Source organism: Rhinopithecus bieti, unplaced genomic scaffold (assembly GCF_001698545.2).
Source record: "Rhinopithecus bieti isolate Rb0 unplaced genomic scaffold, ASM169854v2 scaffold_2524, whole genome shotgun sequence".
NCBI classification, from domain to species: domain Eukaryota; kingdom Metazoa; phylum Chordata; class Mammalia; order Primates; family Cercopithecidae; genus Rhinopithecus; species Rhinopithecus bieti.
In genome coordinates this window covers 2,729,988-2,738,154 of record NW_016803991.1, presented here as the reverse complement: position 1 = coordinate 2,738,154, position 8,167 = coordinate 2,729,988, and positions in this window count along the sequence as shown.

Here is an 8,167-nt window from a genome sequence, read left to right as displayed (position 1 = left end):
GAAATTGCCACGGCCTCTGTTGCTTAAGCTCCGCATTGTGGAGACAAGATGGCACACTTCCTGGTTCTTCATCATCAACTTTACCCGTGCTCGTGAACTTTTCCCACCCGCGCTTAGATAACCTCCCATGCCCGGGAAAGACTAAGTCTACCGAGCATGCGCCTGGTGATGTCTCTCATTATTCTCCTCCCCGCCTGCTCTGAGCCCTTCCTCTTCCCTGCCAGCCTATATAAGGCATTGCACTGCCGCCATTAAACGAGACTTGATCAGGCTATTTGTCTTGTCTCCATTTCTCATGTTTTCTTGTCTCCTCCATTCCCACTCCCCCTTCCAGGGTCTGTTCGACTGTCCTGCAGGTCGGGACACTTTAGTATCTTTATTTTCAAATTATAAGTAAATTGTCACAGATTATTTTTCATTATAATGGTGTTGGTTTTTTAACAATAAAAATAATTATCATTACAAGTGGTCATGTTGTGTTCACTTGCTTGAGGTGCCCTTAGGGTTAATAGCCATGGAAGGAATGAACGGGGAATAGAATTGGTCCGGGAAGTTGAACTGCCATGTAGTTTTCATGGGAATCCTAGTCAATACTACAGATAATCTGAAGCTGGAATGAAAATTCAGAGATATTCCAAGTCAGTGTAAGATGGCTAGGTCTTTCTATTCCCACACAGTTCAGTCATTAATGCGGGAAATTCCCCTGGAAGGGATATAACTTCAGCTCTTTTCAGCAGATGTAACCCCAAAGGGAGATAACTCCTGATCGCTGGTCTCCTGCAACTTCCCAGCAACGGCCATGTAGTTTTTCATTCCTGAAGAGGAATCTAGATGTGTCACATATCACAAGGTATACCACTTAGGCTTAGAGAAATACAAAAATTTACCTTGAACAAATCTTTGTTTGAAGAGCAGCCTTTGAGTAACCCCCTTTGGTTATGTAAATATTAGTTTAATAGTCACCCAAACTTAACCTTGGAGGATAAGCAGGAAGATCTTTTGTGACCTAAAGACATCTTTTCCAAATATATCCTGGTATGAGAAAGTGGTCACTGGATAAATTTGCCTAAAGCCCATCCTGGAGGAAAAAGATGGAGAATCTGACCTCTTCCCTTTTGAGGTTTATTCTGCACCAAATCTCATCTATCTATAGAAAGGCTCCTCACTGAGATCTGCTGGCAGGAAAGGACCAAGACTGTCCAAAGGGAACTTTAAAGAATAGAAATGGAAAAGAGTCCTGATAATACAGGCTTTTCTTGAGAACTGAAAGGTTTTACCGAAAATACTTGGTGCTGATTCCTGTATCTGCTTGAGGTTGGAAAGTCTCCTGGATCCAGCAACCCTGGTATGATAACCTTGCTTTTAGAACAAAAGCTGAGAATGTGATTAGGAAATGCAAATGGTTGCTGCTTCACAAACTTCAGTGTGAGGTACCATTGCAGACAGTATCAAGATCTGGAGTAATAAAGGCAACACAGCAGTGGCCAAGAATGCTTAGAACTGGATAAGACTTATTTTCATTAGTGACATCTTACAACCCTGTTCAAGGCAATTCAAACATTCATTCACTAAATTTTTGAGTGACTATGACATAATGAGATCTCATCTAGGGATCTGGAAATACAGCAGCAAACAAAACCAACATAATCTCTCACCTTAAGGAGTGTAGGTGGGTGCAGTGACTCAAGCCTATAATCTCAGCACTTTGGGAGGCTGAGTCAGGAGGATCACTTTAGCCCAGGAATTTGAGACCAGCCTGGGCAATATAATGAAACCCCATATCTGCAAAATTTAGCTTGTGCGGTGGTGTGCATCTGCAGTCCCTGGTACTCAGAAGGCTGAGATGGGAGAATCACTTGAACCCTGGGAGGCTGCAATGAGCTGTGATGGCACCACTGCACTGCAGCCTGGGTTACAGAGTGAGACCCCGTCCTTAACAAATAAAAAATAAAGAGCTTAAAATCTGGTAGCAGAGACACAAAATTTAAAAGTAGCTTAGTAACTAAAGATAATAAGATAATTTAAGATAGGTTATCCACAATAAAGGAAAGTATTGGGGGAACCCACCCCCAATATTTCAACATAGGTTCTTTCTATTTTCCGTAAGTGTTGGCTGGCTGAGAAATAAAGAGAAAGAGTACAAAGAGAGGAATTTTAGAGCTGGGCCACCAGAGGTGACATCACATATTGGTAGGACCATGATGCCCACCTGAGCCTTAAAGCCAGCAAGTTTTATTAAGGATTTCAAAAGGGCAGGGGGTGCAAGAACATGGAGTAAGTCACAAAGATCACATGCTTCAAAGGGCAAACAGGAGAACAAAGATCACATGCTTCTGAGGAAACAGGACAAGAGCAAAATCGGAAACTCCTGATAAGGGTCTAACAAAGATCACAAGGCAAAGGGCAAAGATCACAAGACAAAGGGTAAAAGCAAAATTACTGATAAGGGTCTATGTTCAGTGGTGCATGTATTGTCTTGATAAACATCTTAAACAACAGAAAACAGGGTTCAAGAACAGAGAACCTGTCTGACCTCAAATTTACCAGGACGGGGTTTTTCCCCACCCTAGTAAGCTTGAGGGTTCTGCGGGAGACCAGGGTGTATTTCAGTCCTTATCTCAACTGCATAAGAGAAACATTCCCACAGTAGCTATTTATAGACCTACCCCCAGGAATGCATTCCTTCCCCAGGGTATTAATTATTAATATTCCTTGCTTGGAAAAGAATTTAGTGATATCTTCCCTACTTGCACATCCATTTATAGGCTCTCTGCAAGAAGAAAAATATGGCTCTATTTTGCCTGACCCCACAGGCAGTCAGACCTTATGGTTGTCTTCCGTTGATTCCTGAAAATTGCTGTTATTCTGTTCTTTTTCAAGGTGCACTGATTTCATATTTTTCAACACACATGTTTTACAATCAATTTGTACAGTTAACACAATTATCACAGTGGTCCTGAGGTGACGTACATCCCCAGCTTACGAAGATGACAGGATTAAGAGAATAAAGTAAGACAGGTGTAACAAGTTATAAAAATATTATTTGGGAACTGGTAAATGTCCATAAAATCTTCACAATTTATGTTCCTCTGCCATGGCTCCAGTCAGTCCCTCCATTCGGGGTCCCTGACTTCCCACAACATGAAAGAAAGCAGAATAGTTTTGTAGAGAGTAGCTAGAGAATGTTACCTCACGACAAAGACAGTTTCCATGACCAAACTTCAGTTAGGTTCCTCTGAGCCCTCTTCCCAACAATGTCTTCATGTTGGTCCCCATCCTCACAGGGTCTGCATTGTTCAATCTTAGCAAGAATTCTGTTAAGTCAGTCCAGCAAGAATCCCCCACCCTTGATATTGGATGATTCTTGATGATGTCTGATGTAATTCTTCATCCTCTACCCTTGTACTTGGTCACTCTGGCCTGCCTTCATCAAGAATCTCTTTAAGTAGGTTTAGCAAGAATCTCCTCTATCCTTGATGTCTCCTCTTAGTAATTTTACACCCACTCATCCTTTCACTGCTCTCATTGGTTGTAAGTCCCCAGCTGTTTTTGCTGTATTTGAAGTTGATTCTGATCTCTCCTCACTATTGTGATGGCTTTGACACCTATCACAATGGTCTCAAATAGTTTTCCTCACTCTTTTAACAAGTGTCAGAGTTATCTTTTCTTTAAAACTTTCCCAAATGTCATCTGAAAAGCATGTTTGTAAGACAAAGGAAAGTGTACTGTTTATTGCATTAAGAGAGACTACTGCTTCAGTGGAATCTGACAGTCTTCCTATCAGAGGTGGAAGAATAAAGTCTATCTATTGAGATACTAAAGTTTGAGTTATGGCAATGAGGATTGGGGAAAGAATTAGTACTGAGCAGAAATTGTGATAAAATAGTTTAGGATTTGAAGACAGAGCCAAAGGAAGATTTTGAAGAGAGAAGTTCAAGAGCATTAGGTTGCAAACTGCCCGTGTTGATTCTTTATTAAAGAGCTGATTAGTCATTCTGGAAGTTGGAAGTTGTTGTAATGAATAATAAAGTTATCTACAATTTATTTTCCTGGGCAAGAGTCTCCTGGAATTGTGAAGTTATACTAGTAATGACAATGAAATGATAAAATCATGTTAATGGATATTAGTGGTTGTGATACAGGAGTTAAGAAGAAGTAACTTAGGCAGGTAGTAAGGTTACAAGAGTCATTGGTAAGGCTTTTCTTTTTAATCAAAAGCAACTCCAAATCATTTTCTAACAAAGAGCAGCCTGTAAAGTCGAGCTACAGACATATACAAGCAAGCTGGGAGCTTGCATGGGTGAATGCAGGCAGGAAAAAGGGACTACACACATTCAAGATGGCAGCTCCATCTTCCCTTCTCTGCCAGCCAACATGTCCAGGAAGAAGCAGACAAGATGGCACAGATATCTTGAAAGCCCATTTACATAAGACTGGGTGGGGGGGCACCAGACTTCCTTGTGCACTATATAAACATCATACCTGATTGAACCAATCTGTAAGCCCTATGTAAATCAGACACTGCCTCCTCAAACCTGACTATAAAATCTTGCACATTAGCTGCCAACCAGTCCTTTCCTCTCAGAAAACCCCTCTCTCTATTGAGAGAGCTGTTTCTCTTTCTCTTCTATTCTGCCTATGAAACCTTTGTTTCTAAACTCCCATATGTGTCCATGTCCTAAATTTTCCTCTTGCACCACAACAAATCCCAGGGTATATACCCCAGACAATGTAGCCGCTTCATAATGGGGGCTCATCCAAGATAACAAGATACAACACATATCGAAACAGTGAGTAGAGGAGCAGACTCCAACTAGATGCTTTCATTTTAAGGATCTCAGCCTCCATTTTAATATCAAATCAAACCAAATACTGGGCCCCTTCAGCCATTTAAAACAATTAGAGTGGCTGCCAGTCTTACAAGACTTGGGGGACAGGCTTACTGGGGAGAACATGGAGAGTCCCCCAGCACCCACAGGTTGCTGGGCATGTTGGCCATGTTTGAACCAGCTTCTTTCACAGAGGATTTAGCCATCACATGGGGCTGAAAGAAGACCTGGGGCTACAGGATTTCTGGCTGGGGCTACCTTCTGGTGTTATTCAAAGGCTTCTGGATTTTCTATTGTAATTTCCTCCTTTTCTGTCTGTGACAGTCATATCTCTTATCCTCTCTGTGTATGGAATGTTTGAGGAGTTTTACTGTTCAGGGAAGTAATCTTGTTTGAGAAAATCAGAGAATGTTGTAGTAACCAGGGATATAGCTCAAGGGAAGGTGTCTTTTTGATTTTCTGGAACATAGGGTAGCCCTACACGGTGAGCATCACTCTCTGCCCTCGTTCTGGAGAGCACATGACACTTTCAGGTCACTCTCTGACCTTGGTCTGGAGAGAACATGGCATGTCAAGGTCACTCTGCCTTGTTCTTGAGAACACATGGCATTTCAAGGTCAACAGCGACACCTAGTGTAATAGGGATCATTTCCATGAGACACATTGTCACAGTCTTTTAGTGAAACACTCTAACTTCCCAGTTCTCCCTTTTTGGACCCCTCTACTAGAGACAAGGCTTTATGCTGCTTCTGTAAATGGGAAAATTCTGCCTTCAACAATTAGGAGTAAAATATCCTCAAAAGCCAAATTTTAGCCTCAATATGGTCCCATCAGCCGGAAAACGGCCATTAGGTCCCTACATTCTTTTAAGGCACTTATTTTGCTTCCAATTAGAATGGTACTTAATTAGTAAGGGGATTTTAAGTTAGGAAATTAACTGAAACCATTCTCTAAGGGTAAACACTTTTGCACAGGCCATAATAGAAGGATATAGAGCTCAAATCATCACACTTTCTCCATTAAGAAGGGAAGTACAACAGTTGCCCAAATGCCACAGTCACATAGTCTCCCCTGAGATCCACTTTTCAGGGAGGCAGGCTGGTCACACAAGTCTAGGAAGTCAAAGCAAAATCATGAGCATAGGACAACAGCCACATGGGTGAGCATGACTAACCCTAATCTCTTAATTCCTCTGGTTCCATGGCTGGGGGTCATGCCTCCAACCATGGGCAGCACATTCAACAAGGTGCTGGGACCCAGGAACCATGGAGGGAAAAACAGCAGAGGGGACACCTCCACTGTCTTCCTCTCCACCCTGGATCACACCAAAAGGAAGGACACTAAAGGGACACCTTTTTCTCACTTCTGTTTATCATATTAGGCCTGTAATCCTCTGGAGTGCATTCTGAAGCACAGAGACTCCACTGACCCTGAGACTTTGAAGAAAAAGTTGCTCATTTTCTTTTGCACAGGGCCATGGCCTTCTTACTAGACCTTTGCACGTGTTACGAAACCAACCCAGCCCTTTTAGCAATCATATGAGGCAGGCCCAAACAGAATGATTCCCCAAGACTAGAAAAGCAACTTCTGGGGGAACCATCTGAGGCAGCTATTGGGTGTCATAGCCCTTCTAGTCCCTCTTATCTGGGGCCATCTCCAACCACACCACAAGTTCTTCCATCTCCACCATATCCAAAATTGCCTACTCCCCACTTTCACTCTTACTCCTACAGGAAATGCCCAATGGAGGTAATGCCACTAGGTTTCATTTTCCCTTCTCATTGCAGGACCTTAGGCAAGTAGAGGGAGACTTGGCTGATTTTCTGGTGACCTGCTAGGTATATAGAAGCCTTCCAAAATTTAACTCAGGTATTTAACCTCTCATGGAGAAATGTTATGCTGCTCCTAAACCAAACCCTAACTGCCACTGAGAAGCAGCCAGCTCTGAAAACAGCAGAGAATTTCAGAGATGAGCAATAGGTCTCCTATAGTAGGCCATAATAGAAAAGAGAAAATAGGGAAGGTAAAGAAATAGGGGAAACACTAATTCCAATAGGAAGAGGAGCAGTACCTCTTGACAATCTTATTGGAATCTCCAGACTTTTCTATGGTGTTTTTTCTTCTTTTACAGTTTAAAATTGCTCCTATCTCTTCTTTTATAATATTCCTCAAAACTCTGAAAAGTTAATTTTGCCAAACCTTAAAATGCTTCACTTAGAGTTGATCTAGGGGGAAGGGAACCCAGATGCCTGACATGCCGGCAAAAGGGTAAAAGTTTACCAGTTGAGATTTTGGCTTCTCTCTCCCTATTCAAACTGGCAAAATGGATAATAAACATCATTGTTTATATTTTCTGTAAAGTTTTAATTTGTGAGGTTGGATTTGTGAGTTTGGTCTTAAGCTGTAGCCATTCTGGTGTGCTTTTTGTGTCTTTCTGTATGCTTCTGTCAAAAGAAAGGGTACGTTATGTTAGAATGGAGACCCAGGACCCCACGAGCCTGCTGTTCAAGTCAGCCCAAAAAATGATCAGTAATAAACTTTGCTGCAGTTCTCCATCTTATTTTATATTCTTGGGAACATGACCTGCAACCAAGTAGCAATACTTTGTTAGAGTCTCTGCCATTTTGCAATGGTGGCTGTCTTCTTGTACTTAGTCAGTTCCCAGGTGGGGGGAAAAATCAGATAAACTAGTTTATTGATCTAGGTGGGGTCAGCTGATCCATCAAGGGCAGGGTTTATAAAATATCTTAAGCACTGATCTTGAAGGCAGTTTAGGGAGGGTCAAATTCTTGTCCCCTCCAGCTGCGTGATTTCTGGGCCATAGTTTCTAATTCTGTGGCTAAGTTTTTGGTCTGGTCCCCAGGCAGAAGGGAAGTATATCTTAAGAAGGGGCTGTTGTCATCTTTGTTTTAGACTATAAACTGTAAACCAGGCTCCTCCCAAAGTTGGTTTGGCCTAAACCCAAAGATTGGCAAGGACAGCTTGGGGGCTAGAAACAAAATGGAGTTGTTTGGGTAGATGTCTTTCACCGTCTCAGTCACAGTTTTGCAATGATAGTTTTAAAAGCTGTTTATCGTGTCTTTAAAAGTATCTTTTACACTCATGGTTAAACCATAACCTAATTAGGGATTGTTGGTTTCACCTGTTAAATTACTTTTGTAAAGTTCAAAAGCCAAAACTTTAACTGCTTGGTGTAGCTAATGCAGAGTAACAAGGAATTTAAAATAATTTTCTTAAAGAGTGCTCAGCTTAATTAAAAATGGATATTGAAGTTACAGGTATACTTAAATACTTTTATGTTCTTATGTTCTTGGATCTTGTTTTTTTTTTTTTTTTTA